Source organism: Pongo abelii, chromosome 12 (genome assembly GCF_028885655.2).
Source record: "Pongo abelii isolate AG06213 chromosome 12, NHGRI_mPonAbe1-v2.0_pri, whole genome shotgun sequence".
Classification (NCBI taxonomy): Eukaryota; Metazoa; Chordata; class Mammalia; order Primates; family Hominidae; genus Pongo; species Pongo abelii.
Genome location: NC_071997.2, coordinates 76,391,932 through 76,406,891, shown reverse-complemented (window position 1 = coordinate 76,406,891; position 14,960 = coordinate 76,391,932). Strand labels below are relative to the sequence as shown.

The window sequence follows — 14,960 nt, the reverse complement described above, 5'->3', positions numbered from 1 at the left end:
GAATTGCATATATTGGTCTGGAGCACAAAGAATAGGCTAGAGATATAAATTTGTGATTCATTAACATATAGATAGTATTTAAAGATATGAAACTAAATACCCAATCCCTACTTTCCCTCAGAAGAGACTGTAGATGGAGAAAAGGCCTGAAGACCTAACTAGAAGGGTTTCTAAACTTTCATGTTCAGATATATACTATTTCTCTGGAAAGGAGAATTAAAATGATGATTTCCAATACAAACCACTCATTTCTCATTAATCCACTTACTATCCAAATAATTTCTAGAGCCCACTATGTGCCAGGAAATGGTCTAGGTACTAGGGATAATATAGTGCACACCGTATAGTTCCAGCTCTCAGATACCTCTATTCTGGTAGAAATGACAGACAATAAAAAACTCCAAACAAACAAATATGTAACCAAATGTCAAGTGGTGATAGATACTATGAAGAAAAAGCCAGTTAAGGGGATAGAAAGTGATGGATTGGAGGGGATATTTTAAATAGGGCAGTTGGAGAAGGTGTTTCTTAAAAAGTGTGGAGACAAAGTAAGAGCCAGCTATGTAAATGTCTAGAGAATGAAACAGAGTTGGGTATGGCAGGCAGGGAAGAATGGAAGGAACCGATAGAATGAAAAGCTAAGGGTCTGATCTGTAAGGGTGGGTAGGGAGAGAAAAAAGAGAGTGAGGGAGAGAGGAAACTGGAGAGGTGGGAGGAAAGGAGGAAGAAAAGAGATATAGATAAGCCAAATGGGCTGGGGCTTTTAAGGGTTAGAAAATAGACATTGAGCAACTATGGGGGCATTAAGAACCAGAAGAGATTCCTAGAAATAGTGCTGAAGGTTATAAATTGTTTTTTGCTTATGCTCTTTTTCAGATATAAATAGAAGTGGAAACAATTTTTTGAATGACTTATGGCCATTGGCCTGTATTTCTTTTTAATGCAACACTCCACTGAAACTGGGCCATATGGTTTATATTTGAGTTATATTTAAGAAACATTAAATTTATGTTTCACATTACCTGCAGGAAAGCGAATACAGAGATCCTGCATAGTAGCCTTTTCTCCCTTCAGGGAACATATTCAGCTAAGTCCATAAAATAGATATACATAACATCTGTACAGTATATAGTGTGATAGTTGTCAGAATCAAAATGGAGTTGCTGTGCCAAAAAAAATCCCTCTGCCAAATTGAGCTGGGAAAGGACATGAAGAGAGAATTCTCATTCATAAATGCCAGAAAACAAAAACTTTCGCAAAATACTGCAAAAACTGCAACCTTGCACCAGCTTCTGCTAGGACCTCTGCTCAGCAGCTGCCTGTCCAACCTTGTACTGGTGTCACTCTTGTTATTAATCCTTGTAGCCAAAGATATTATCTCAAAACAATTAGGTAATCCTCATTTTTTCTTTAAAAATATTTGTTTTCCTTTACCTTTCTGCATATGCAATAATTTACTATGGCACATGTATTCCCATTGGAATGCAATTACTTATTCCCAAATTCATATCATATTTTTAAGAAAGCTTCTCTCTGATTGCCATTTAAGTTGATATAAATGGCATCCAGAAGTGGGACCTGAGAAAGGATCACTATCAGAAGGAACAGGTGATTTCTGGGACTGGTATGCAGTTCTCATTTGAGACCTTTGAGCTTTCTGCTTTCACGGCTCACTTCTGCCCTGGTAAGTCTTTTCTCAGGCTGAGCTTCCTTCTTTTTGGTAGAAACTCTTGACTTTATTCAGGATTTGGTTTGGTTACAAGACCACCTTACATAAAAGACCTTACATGCCTCCTACGATAATAAGATATATATATATATATATGTATTTCTGACAAGTCATTTTTTGGTATAAAAGGCAAGTGTCCTTTTGTTTTGAGTAATCTTGTTTCTGTGGAGTTTACATTCTGTCTTTGAGGCACATCTTACCTGGTGAATTTACTTTTGGTTCTTTCTGTATGCCTAATTGAATATTTTGTTTCATCTGCACACCTGGGTTAACATTTTTGTGAATACTCTTATTTTAATTTCATTTTAGCTTGGTTATGTGCATCTGTAAATTATTTCACTCCTTTCCCTTGCTTGCTTCTAAAAATCTTCCAAAAGCAGAAATAAACATCCTAAATGGTGTGTGCTGGATGGCTAATTAAAAGCCCCTAGTGCAGTTGCCACCATCTAAAACATCAGTCCAAACTGGTGACATTCTGTAACAGGATTTATAGGATGTTCTTTACTCATCAGAGATTGATAAGAAGCAGAATGGGATCCTCAAACATTAAGGTATACGAGGTCTTCTGGGACCCCAGCCAGCTATATCATGGCCCATACTTACACACGTTTCTAAATGGCCTATACTTGTGCACATTTCTAAACTGATGAGCAAATTACATCAGGGAAGATTCAGAGCCCGAATGGTCATTGTTCAAACTGTCTAAAAACCTCTAGGACTATACGGTTAACATGTAGAGCTTTCCAAGTTATCTCTCTCTATTTTTTTTTTCCTGCCTATTTTGAATATGCTGACTTTTCTATAGGTGCTGAGATAAAACTTAGTGATTGTGGCATTCTAGACAACACTAAAAAAAAAAAAAAAAAAAAACCTTAGAGGGCTTTCAAATTAATGACTTTAAAAATTACACAACTTCATGGTAACCAACAATCTAAACCTAAGAGTAATCCCTTTTAATGTACATTTAGGTGTGTCTGACTAACAATTGCTTAGGGCAATGGAGCAGTTAATTGAAGGATTGATAGTCCGTAACTACATAAATGTATATAAAACGTAGGCTCTCAGATCAAACAGGTCAAAATCTCGAGCTCAGAGCAATAAAATAAGGTGTCTCTGTCTGGCATCAATATTTCGTTGCCTGACATGCAGGGGCCAAAAAGAAAAAGCCAAAAAAAAAGAAAAAAAACCTTGCTAAAATGCTTCTCCACCAACATTAACTAGTCAAGCAAACAAGAGGAGCAAATGAAAAGAGCGATTTGTTACTAAAAATTCAAGGCCACTTGGAGATCCGTTTTTCTTGTACAATTCAGCCAGTTCTAGCTAAAATGTAAACATTGAAAATTTAACCCTAAACTTATTTGAAACTAAAAAAGGGATAAAATTTTTTTTTTAATAAATCAAACTACTACAGATACTGCTTTACCCAAAATTTTGGTCCATAAACTTCATTAGATTACTTATCAGGAGAAATAATAGTTTTAGCTACATAAATGTGTTACATTTTGTCAGGAATGTAATATGGATCCAATTGTCTTTTATAAACCAGTGACTTTGTATATTTCACTGTCTTGTGACTAAAATTCTAAAATGAAAGCTATAAGATCTTTGTGTATATATGTGTTTAGGTATGTTTATGCATATGTGTATATATCATGTTATATGTTGTGTCTATATTTTAAAATCTAGTATAGTCAGACAGAAATCCCTTAGGAAATTCTATTCTGATTGGCTTAGATAAATGGAGTACTCATATAAAATATATGGTAATTAACCCATATGCCTTTTAGTTCATGTGACTTAAGCAAATCTTTAAATAAGCTAGTTTTAAAATCATTGGTAAAATAAAAATAAAATGTCTTCAAAATTGTCTGTATACATTTTTCCCAGGGTCTACTGGTCAGACAGTTTCATATTTGTCTCTGCTAGATGTTTTAAGGTGTCAAGGTTTGACACAAAGGTTATAAGACTAAACCCAGCCTAAAACAGAATGATCTTTGTTTGTGTAATTGCTTGATAAGGCTAATTTAATATTGTTGGCTTAATAAAATCAGCTGTATTTATCAGTAAAATATCCATATATTTAACTTTAAGATTCTTATTTAGGTGAGCACCTGATATTCACAGGCTAAACAATGGTTAACAGGAAAATAACTTGAAATGATGACTACAGCTTTTCCTAATATCTCAGTTTTCATAAGTAATTTTCATAAAATTGTTAAAAATAAATAAATTAGGTAATTTGAAAGAGATAAATGTTTATAATTAAATTTTCATATAATTTGAGATTTTAAAGTTATGTTATATGGAATTAATAGACATAAATTACATGTCTGGATGAAAATTTCCAAATAAATTAAACCAATAAAAATCTGCTTTCTCTTTATAGCTGGCAACATTAGTTATATTACCAAGGCTTTGACTGGAATATCATATTTGAAAATGCACATAGAATGCCTGGCTTCAAGGGTTTTCAGCATTAAAGTGAATAGATTAAAAATTTCACTTCTTGACAGGTCCAGGAACCTTAAGACTACAGATAAAATCTAAAGTCTGCTTTGGCTTGGCTTCCTAGCCTCAAGAGGTTTTTAAATCTGAGATTCCTAAGTGACCAATTTAGAAAGAAAAAGAAAAATACACCTGTTATTAGATTGTAGCTCTGTGTATTATTTCAAGTCCTTGTTATCAACCTATAAACTAGACTAGATCATGAATTCTTCCAGATCCCTCCAATTCAACTTTTTTCTCCTTGAAATTATTAAAAACTGAACTTCTGTTCCTGAAGCTTCATAAGCTGAAACTAGATGAATTTTAAGAAACAAGTCTCATGCCTGATGTAAGGGTCCCAGAAAAAGTTCACCAAACTCTCCAATTCCTTAAACGGAGATATTTAAACTGAAAACCAGGACAAGAAGTTAAAGTTTTTACACCATAGAGAGCTTTTCCAAAGATGTCAGAACAAGATTCCATATTATGATGAGGCTCTTACCCCTCTTAATGTCTACCTTTTTCTTTTGGCAGGATAATGGTCATTTGATTTATTTGATTGGTTGCCTGTAAGCATAGGTTTCATGGCTTTAAACTACATGCAAACTGGGATTGTCATATTACTATTAATCTTACTTTGAATTTCCCTTTCTCAAATTTTCTATCTGTTACTCATTACATTTTTTTCAGAAATACAACTGCTAACAGAATAATGCTGTCCCGGCACTTTGAAGTGACAGCCAAAGACTACAAGACAGACAAAATTGAACTTAATAATGGACTCCTGGTAGACTTAGCCTGAGAGCCTCTCCCTTCAAACCTTCTTTGTCACTCAAATGTGGCTTTAAAAGGGCTTTAACACCAATTCCCAGCTGCCATTCACACCCTCCTATGCGAGACCAGACCAGCAACCTGGGCCAGATCCAGCCAGGCCAGGCACTGAGGGATATCAAAATCTAAATATAGGATAATTGATCAGTGATGTTTTTGGAGAAAGATATTGATCAAAAAGGGGGAAATGTAAAAGTTGTCAGAATTAAAATAGAATAACTCATGTTAAAAAAACTACCCTGACAAATACAGCTGAGAAAAAAATATGAAGAGAAGATTCTCATTCATAAATGCCTAATAACAAAAACTATCATGAAAGACTTTGCAAAAACCAGAACTTTGCACAAAAAAATAATTCTTTAAAGACATTTGCCGAATAAGTGCCTGCCCAACCTTGGACTAGTGCCACCGTTGTTATTGATCCTTGTAGCCAAGGATAATTATCTTAAAACAATTATCTAATCCTCCTCAATTTTCCTTTAAAATCTTTGTCTTCCTTTACCTCCCTGAATATGCACAAAGTTTACAATGGCACATGTATTTCCATTGCAATGCTCTATTTCTGAATAAATATCATTTTCTTTCAGAGAGTCCTCCTGTTATGTAGGTAAACAATACTATATGGTAAGTATCCACACAATTTATATAATTACTTGTATCCAATAATGTTCAATCCATGTCAAAACACATTTATTTCAAGACTGTTGCTCCTCTGAAAACTCTTGATTTTATGAAGAATAATATAAATTTTTAGTTGGTTACTCCATTTATTAGTGTGTAAAGTTCCTTAGGAAGGGACTTTGGTTTGTTTTTTTTTTTTGAGACAGAGTCTCACTCTGTTGCCCAGGCTGGAGTGTAGTGGCATGATCTCGGCTCACTGGCAAACTCTGCTTCCTGGGTTCAAGCAATTCTCGTGCCTCAGCCTTCCAAGTGGCTGAGATTACAGGCGTGCACCACCATGCCTGGCTAATTTTTATATTTTTAGTAGAGATGAGGTTTCACCGTGTTGGCCAGGCTGGTCTCAAAATCCCAACCTCAGGTGATCTGCCCGCCTCAGCCTCCCAAAGTGCTGGGATTACAGGTGTGAGCCACCGTGCCTGTTTTGTTTTGCTCACTGCTTTATCGCAAGTGCTTAGAATAGTACCTAGCACATAATAGGTGTTCAATAAATTTTTGATAAATGAATTAGTGAGTGAAGTATAATGAACCTACTAGTCAAGCCACTTTGAGCTTCCAACCAGAAAACTCTGCAAATATATGTGAATTTAGACTCATTGAAAGTAGAATTTAACATGTTATTATTATTATTTTTTCGAAACAGGGTCTCACTCTGTTGCCGAGGCTGGAGTGCAGTGGCATGATCATAGCTCACTGACACCTCTAACTCCTGGGCTTAAGCAATCCTCCCACCTCAGCCTCCCAAGTAGCTGGGACTATAGGCGTGCACCACCATTCCTAGTTATTATTATGTTTTTAGAGATGAGTCTTGCTATGTTGCCCAGGCTGGTCTGGTCTCAAACCTCTGGGCTCAAGCGATCCTCCTGCCTTGGCCTTCTAAAGTCCTAGGATTACAGGAGTAAGCCACCATGCCCAGCTACTATGGTATTTTTTAATAGTAATTACTTTGTAGCACTTTTTCTTATAGTAACATTTATTTTAGTGCTACAAGTGGGAAATAATCCTTATTCCAATAGCAATACCTATTTAATCTCCATAAACACTTAAGTTAAAAAAATAGCAAAGATAAACCAACAAAAAATTATTCATTTTTCTCCCCAAATAGAAAAATGATCAGCAACTTTTAGGTTGTTTTAATTAGTAATGTATTTAGCAAGGAAGGTACGAATGTGTCATAGGCATAAACATGCAACTAGATTTGTACTTCTGGTTTCAGTGATAAATCCACAAGAATCGTGGTAAATGATAGGTGTTTTAGCATCTTGGGATCACCTCCTTTGAAGAAACATTTCTCTTCAGGGTTAAATTAAGACTGTGTATTTTATTGGATGACCATGAGCACATCACAGCAAATCTAACTTGAGGTATTTACTGGTGCTTGTTTAGATGCTGAAGGCAATGCATTAGGAACTGATGGTGGCTGATTCTTATCCAATCAGTTCCTGATGCAGTATCTGCGACATCAAAAACTATGTAATAATTATACTAAATATCATTTATTTCCAAATGCAGCAACTTTATTCTCTTTTGTTCCTTCATATGAAATTTGCAATTTAAAAAATTCTTTTTAATGTCATTTAATAAAGCAATCCAAAGTCATACTAACAAATAATTTTCCCAATTTACCAAGAGAGATATATTACAATATAATGTGTGTGACTTAGTACAAATGTTTATTTCATGGCAAACTATTGTGCTAGTGTGAATAAGCATTCATAAAGGGTTTTTTAAAAATAGCTTTTTTTTTTTTTTGAGACAGAGTCTTGCTGTGTTGCTCAGGCTGGAGTGCAATGGCACGATCTCCGCTCACTGCAACCTCTGCCTCCCGGGTTCAAGTAATTCTCCTGCCTCAGCCTTCCAAGTAGCTGGGATTACAGGCGCCTGCCACCATGCCCAGCTAATTTTTGTATTTTTAGTAGAGATGGGGTTTCACCATGTTGGCCAGGCTGGTCTCGAACTCCTGACCTCAAGTGATCCACCTACCTTGGCCTCCCAAAGTGTTGGGATTACAGGCGTCAGCCACTGCGCCGAGCCTAAAAATAGCTTTTCTTAAGCCACTCAGTCCTGTTTTTAAATGATAATTTAAAAAATGTTAAAGCCCTCAAGTGGATTTGAATGAGAAAATTCTGATGAATTGTTTAATTTTAGATTCATTGATTAGGATAAACTGTATTTCATTTTCGAGAAAAGTTTATTATGTTTTCCTCCCTGCGGGCTTTATTGAGGTATAATTGGTATACAGAATCTTCATGTATATAATCTGGTAAGTTTGGACATACATATATATATACACTGATATTAGCATTATCACAATCAAGGTAATAAACATATTCATCACTTCCAAAAGTTTTCTTGTTTATTATATTACTTTAACCACACTAGAATTCTAGATCACTGAAATGATAAAGTTAGAATTAGAATTAGTACATATGGGAGGCACGTAACAACTTGAAGAATGTGGTGGCCAAACCTATAATTCTGAGAGTGTTACTTGTTTTCTACCTTATTAATAATTTTGCTGTCATCTTTTGGAGAATCTCTCATTAGAAAATTCTAGTTGATCCTCTAGAATGCCTCCAAATATAGAATGAATGAAGGACTCTAATATTACTTAGCAAATTCATCATTCTGTCCAGTGGGACTTCTAGTTTACATGGGCTATTTTGGACATAAGGGGTAGGAAATAATTGGGTAGGGGATTCGGAAGTAGAATAGAGGTGGAGCTGAGAGGTGAAGATCATAGAAATGGAGACTGAAGAATCCACTTTTGACTTTCTGTCTCATTTATCTGGATTCCAAATAGGCTTGAGAGTTAAGGTTAATCATACTTTCATTTTACAGATAGTGAAAATTTGGAGTACATTAAAGTATCTTAGGGACATAATTTCTAGCTTATTGTTTCTCTCTCTAGAGGTCTTATATATGATCAAATACAGTATCTCAATTGTTTACCAGACATTTCCCTAAAATCTGTATGTCTTTTCTAAAGGGTATTCAAATGAAGCCAAAGGACTTGTAAGCAGAGTGGTCTTAGAAACCCTAAAGACTCCTTACTGGAAAAGGAACCCCAGGAGGAGCACCTGAGAAGCCAGTTCATCATGATGTTCCCCTCTAGTTAGTATTGTCTCTCTGTAGTTATAGTTTCTGAGTTTTGCAGCAAGATTTGACAGATTAGGGACTTGGGTTAACAACTCTTGTGGTGGTTGGGAAACCAGTTTTTATTGTGTCATTTGTATGCTGGGATGAATTGTGATATGAAAGTGAAAGTAGGTGAAGAATAGGCTTTCTTAAGATTTGATTGTTGCAAATATGCTCTATGTGATCTTCCTCAGGTAGTGTCATTAATTAAAAATAACAGAGCAGGAGCCTTGTCATAATTTTAGGCTTCTTTTGGCTATTATCTGAGGTGTCCAGCATAAGACTGAAAGTTTTAAAAGTCCCAAGGACTGGGATACAGTTGGCTGGGATGACTGGATATTAAAATGTCATCTTTCCTTACAAACTACTGCAGGGAATTAGATGGGGAAGGAGAGATTCATCAAGTTGGGTGAAAAGGTCCTCTAGGCCAGTGGTTCTCAAAGTTGAGCAATAATCCAGAGGCTTGTTAAAATATAGGTTGCTGAGACCCACACCTGGAGTCTCTGATTTAGTAAATCTTGGATGGTGCCAAAGAATTGGCATTTTTAACAAGTTCTCCAGTGATATGGTCCAGGGGCCATAATTTTAGAACCAGTGCCCTACCCTAGGCAGAGACTATTTGAGTTATTGGAAACAGGTGATCTTAAACAGGACCTTGGTAAGTGAATGTGATGATCTAGAAGGAAAAAGGCCAGAATTGAGCACGTATAGAAGTTCAAGTCCTAGTAATTATTGTAGTTCAAGAATGTTGCTTGTTGATTGTCACTATATTATTATAGGTCTTTAAGGAGTACATTTGTAACTTCCTGTTTTCATTTCCTTTCACCACAGAGAAGTCACAGAACAGAAACTCTGTTTTCCTCTGGCCAACTAATCACTACTCGAGTTTGGAAATATAACTAACATGCCTGTAGACAATGCAAAATGATAGTAAGCAGTACAACTGAGACTGGCCACTATAAAACAGAATCCTAAAATTCAGGTCACACTTTTGAGCAATCTTTAGAGCATTGTATATGCTGAAGAGTATTTCCCAGTAACTGAGGTGTGTATAATAGAACTAAAAAGCAGAGGATCACCCTTTCCAGGGTATTTCAAGAGTTTTTCCAGAGAGATCCTCCTGGTATGTCCATGCCAGGTGACAAGCCCAAATTGGGTACCTTGCAGGGTTACTGATCCTGAGGGGGCTTATCTGATATAGAATTAAGTCTGTAACCAGAAAAGGTCTTTCTGTCCTGCTCTACCTTAATGATAGACAGCTCTGGCTTGGAAAAGATGGTTATAGAGACTCATCTTTAGTAGTTTCATGGTGAATCTTGCAGTGATCATTAAAAACACAGGCCATTTTTGTTTATTTTGTTTTGCTATTGTTTTGGTTGGGCTGAGGGCAGGCTGCCAAAGGAGGGCAAAGTGGGACTTTCTGGGCATTCAATAACTGTTCATCATTTAGTGGTACAGCATGGGGAGGGCCACAGAAAACTCTAATCTGGATTTCCACAGAAGACAAACATTTTGAGCCTGGGGCCATCTTTACCAGGCAGAAATATAATTCAGGTTTTCAACAAAAGCTCAGGATCACAGATTCAGCAGACATCTAAGGTCTAGTCCTGCAGACTGGCAGTAGGTTCTCCTTGTTTGCTCTGATTAAGAGGCTGGCTGCTTCCACCTTGACTTTCATAGTCTTCATGGTATAGGTGGAAAAGGGATAGTAAGTGCCACACTGCAGGTGCTGGTGAATGAGACAATGAGCTAGGAATGCTGACGACTTAGTTCCCAGGAGCCCTAACAAGGTCTTCGGTCGTCAGCAAGACAGATCCTCTTTAAAAAGGGTGGGAATCCTGTTGTGCTCTACTTTTACTGAAGACTGGCATAAACCCAGTCTAACAAATGATATTTTGAATGTCTCATTGACAGAGATGCCAAATCCTTCACTTATTTTGATGCTAATTACTACCAGGATGTAATTCTAAAATTATTAAGCTTTAAAAGAAAAGTCAGAGTCTATGTGTTGAAAGGATAAGTGATTTTCTTTTTTTCTTGAAACAGTGACTCAAGCTGTTGCCTAAAGGAGTTGGGGCTCCTGATTTCTGAGCTAGTTTCCTTTTTGTTCTTTCATACTAGCTTTCCTCTTGGTTGGAATCTGCCTATCCTGTGGTCTTACATTCCTAAAGTTAAATGACAAGGAAGTTATTTGCAGTCCACAATAACTATTTTTCTTTAAAGTTTATACATGGTTAGATTCTAAGAAAAGTCTATTAAACTATGTTACTGGTAAATAAGTCATGCCACTTCTCTAATCAAAACTCTCCAATTGCTTCTGGAGTCCCTCACATTAAAACCCCAAATTCTTACCATAGTCTACCTAGCTGTTCCCTCTAATCCTCTCCTTCTGGTTTTTCTCACTGCACTGCAACCACAGCTTCCCTGTTGAGCTCAAATACAGTGATTCTCACCTTTGGCTGCACATTACAATCCCCTGGGTGCCTCTTAAATAGTGATGCCCAGATCCCATCCCAGGCATTCCGATTTATCAGTGGCACAGCCCTTGATATTGACATTTCCAAAAGCTCCCTGTGCCTGTATGTGCAGAGAGCCCTGGGAACATCTGGAGACTGCAAGAGTGCACTGAGTGTACACACAAGCAAGGCAACAAGCATGGTTCCTGATGCATCATATGTACTCAGCTCTTCAAAAAATATTTCCTACTCTGTTTAATTACGTTTATCTTCTTCCCTTTTTGAAAAATGGTCACCAAAAATTGGAATTGGGAATTTTTTCATGTTTGAAAAAATGGTTATTTCAACTAGCAGGAGGATACAGACAACATTTAGAAAGTTTCAGCAGCAGCTTAAAAGAGCCCTTAATGAGTCCTGAAAATTAATACGAAGCCCTCTCCTTACCAGAGGTAAGTTATTTCCTGGCTTATGGTTCAGTATTTGTGCTGTTAGTATGTGAATAACTAGTTCTCAAACTTACCTCCTACTGCTCAACATCAATTTCTGGCAAGGAAATCTAATAGGTCATACTAATGTGCCTTGATACAGAAATGTAATTTTTTTTTTTAGATGGAGTCTCGCTCTGTCGCCCAGGCTGGAGTGCAGTGGTGCAATCTCGGCTCACTGCAATCTCTGCCTCCTGAGTTCACGCCATTCTCCTGCCTCAGCCTCCCGAGTAGCTGGGACTACAGGCGGCCGCCACCATGCCCGGCTAATTTTTTGTATTTTTAATACAGACGGGGTTTCACCGTGTTAGCCACGAGGGTCTTGATCTCCTGACCTCATGGTCCGCCTGCCTCAGCCTCCCAAAGTGCTGGGATTACAGGCGTGAGCCACTGCGCCTGGCCCAGAAATGTAATTTAATCAAACTGAGATATACAGACTTCTCTTTCTGAGAATACCTGAGGGGATATGTGCCAGTCAAGACCTTGGAAATAGCATTTTAATAATTTTTGTTGTTAAAGTTATCCCACATTTAATGATAAATTTGGTTCATCTGATTTGTTTTGTGTTACTGGGTGAATGAGGAAGATAACTGGCCTTGATTTTTCACCCTGAAGAACTACATTTGTTCTTATTGTTTTTGTGGAAAAGGATTATCTGTTTCCAGGGGTCACCGAGAATTAGAGTTGGGTACAGCTCAAAAGTTTCATGGCCTAAGCCGTAGTTGATTCTAAATTTCAATATTATTTAGGGCAGATGAATGTGAAACACTTACAGAAGGAATGAGGAAGGGCGATTAAATGTGATAATCTGGGGAGTTGAAGTTTGAGGAGGGCCTGGCAGGAGATCGTCCTCTTTTAGACTGTTTGGAATTTGATGGAGTAGCACCCACAAAGAGAGTGGGAGGAGCTTTCAGAGGGAAAACATTTTGGGTTCAGCTTCTAACACCCAAACTCCCTTGGCTGCAATTTTTTAAAAAACCAAGTAGCACTGAAGGAGCGCAGTAAGTAGCAAGTGAATCCAATAAAGGCAAATTAATTCCCAAGGCTGGTTTCCTTTCCAGTATAACAGCACTTTAGAAAAAGACTTTAGCAAGATTAAAAGCCGTTGAGCACGAAACAGTAACCATCAAAACTTTTCCCCCTGCCTTGGTCATGAAAGAGAAATTTGGTATTTAATTTTGGTTGCCATGCAAGTCTTTTGATTCGTGAGGGCAAGGAAATTGCTCTGTTTAGCATAATCCCAGAGACCACTGTGAGGGATTGTATGAACATCTCACAGTTGCCAGCTGAGATTAAGCCAACTCACAGCCATCTGTGTTAGACCTGCAAGAGAAAGTGTATGAGCAGAGGCACGTGGCTGCCTCAGGTGGAAGCACATCTTCATACATCGAGTGTACCAACAGAAGCCCTGATGTACCCCTCTGCATTTTTCTTGATGAGACATTATCAAGCTACTCCTCTTGCTGAATTGAAACCTCATTTTCACAGATTTCTGGCATATGCTATATTGCATGTAATGTCATAAAAGTATAATCTTTGCATTTAGAAAGGATTTACTCTAATCCATATACAGTAAGAAACAGCCAAGTAGGAGTACAGGTAAATGTAAAACCAATAACTAAAAATGATTTTTTAAACAAGTTTTATAGAGAACTTGGAAACATCAAAGCCAAACACTCTAAAATTTGTCCTCAGACAAGAAAACCAGCAATGACATTGAAAAAGTAATGACTGTATACTCACCAAATGGGCAGATGTGTCAATAGCGGTGGCTGTTACCTTTCATAGATGGGGGTGTTCATGTCCTCCCCTCTTGCCCATGTCACTGTCATGGCTAAGTGAGACTGAGCCATGATCTAAGCCCCTCAGTCCACTGGGTGGGGCTAATCAATGGTAGGAATAATGATTAAGAACGGAGGGAAGAGGAAACGCCTTTAGAGTTTCCCCACCATCTGCCGTGGATGGCATCTCAACTTGAGTGAGTGTAAGAAGCACATAGGGAACTTGTTACAAATGTAGATCCCCAGGACCTACTTGTAGATTTTGATTCAGTAGGTCTGGTTTTGGTGGCTGCGATTTGCACTTGGGTGGAGAATTTCCACTGCTTTTCTCCAGCTTCACTTCATACTAGACCATTTCTTCCTCTACATTGTAGACTCCAGCTCTAACAAGTTCTGATAATCCAATGAGCTGTATTTGCCCATACTTGGAATTATTTCTTCTTTCTCTCTCCTTCCTCTCTCTTTCTCACACACACACACACACACACACACACCCCTTGTGTGACAGTCACACATTGAAAACTATCACACACTGCCTTCTCTCCCCAGTCTCCCTTTTTTGGCACCTGTAATACACAATGGTGTTTTCTCACTTACATGCTTTCTCCTTCATTGACTGCAGACTTCCAAGTGTTGGCACCATGCTTATTCATCTTTATATCCTCAACTATACTATTCTTAGTTTAGCATCTGATGTTTAATAAGTGCTCAAAAAAATTTTGTCAAACTAAATCAAATGTTTGTTGAAGCAAAGAATTATGGATTTCAGCTCATAACTTGTCCTTAAGTAATTGAGACTTGACACAATTAAGAGAGTGATAATTTACTGAGTTAGAAAAGTGGCTTTTCATTTTAAAACTCAGGTAAATATAAAGTTACAAAACAATTGAGAAAGAACAATTGAATATAATCTTGTGCCTCATATGGACTCCTAAGTACAAAGCTACTTTTGTAAAATAAGAATGTCTCATCATTAGGATTTAACTTTTTAAATATTGTTCTAAGTTTATTTTCTGGAGTCAAATTGCTCAGGATTAAAAATAAGCAGATTTTATCTTAATCAAAAAACAAGGGCTTCTCAGAGCAACATGAATGATGTTCAGTTTTTTCTTTTCTCTTAATCTTAGATTTGATTTTCCTTTCTCTCTAGAAAGTTTAATAGTGAAAAGTTACTATAGAGAAGTGACAGGAGTATGTAGTTTTTCTTTCCTCTGCTAGAAAACATTAAGAAAAGATCATAAATGGAAACATCATATGCTGATGTGGAAGATGAGACAGCTTTGTATTAATCTTAAGTTGTCATGTCCACAACTGCACAGGGAGGTAGGTTCTCAACGGAAGCAAAGACATATACTTTTCTGCCTTGCCTACCTTACTG

General features: G+C 37.2%; 2 long non-coding RNA genes across 4 annotated transcripts in view; one reads left to right on the top strand and one right to left on the bottom strand.

Annotated features, from left to right (window-relative positions):
* LOC112132079 (uncharacterized) overlaps window positions 1-14,960 on the bottom strand; it is a 118,925-nt gene that overhangs the window by 41,841 nt on the left and 62,124 nt on the right. The window lies entirely within an intron of this gene.
* The window catches only part of LOC134759707 (uncharacterized), a 37,838-nt gene continuing 24,397 nt past the window's right edge, over window positions 1,520-14,960 (top strand). Inside the window, exon 1 of one of the 2 annotated variants that reach the window (XR_010136293.1) lies at window positions 1,520-1,684. This is a non-coding gene — a long non-coding RNA (uncharacterized LOC134759707). Of the gene's footprint in view, window positions 1,685-11,237; window positions 11,766-14,960 lie in introns of those variants that run through there. The other variant, XR_010136292.1, reaches the window with a different exon arrangement.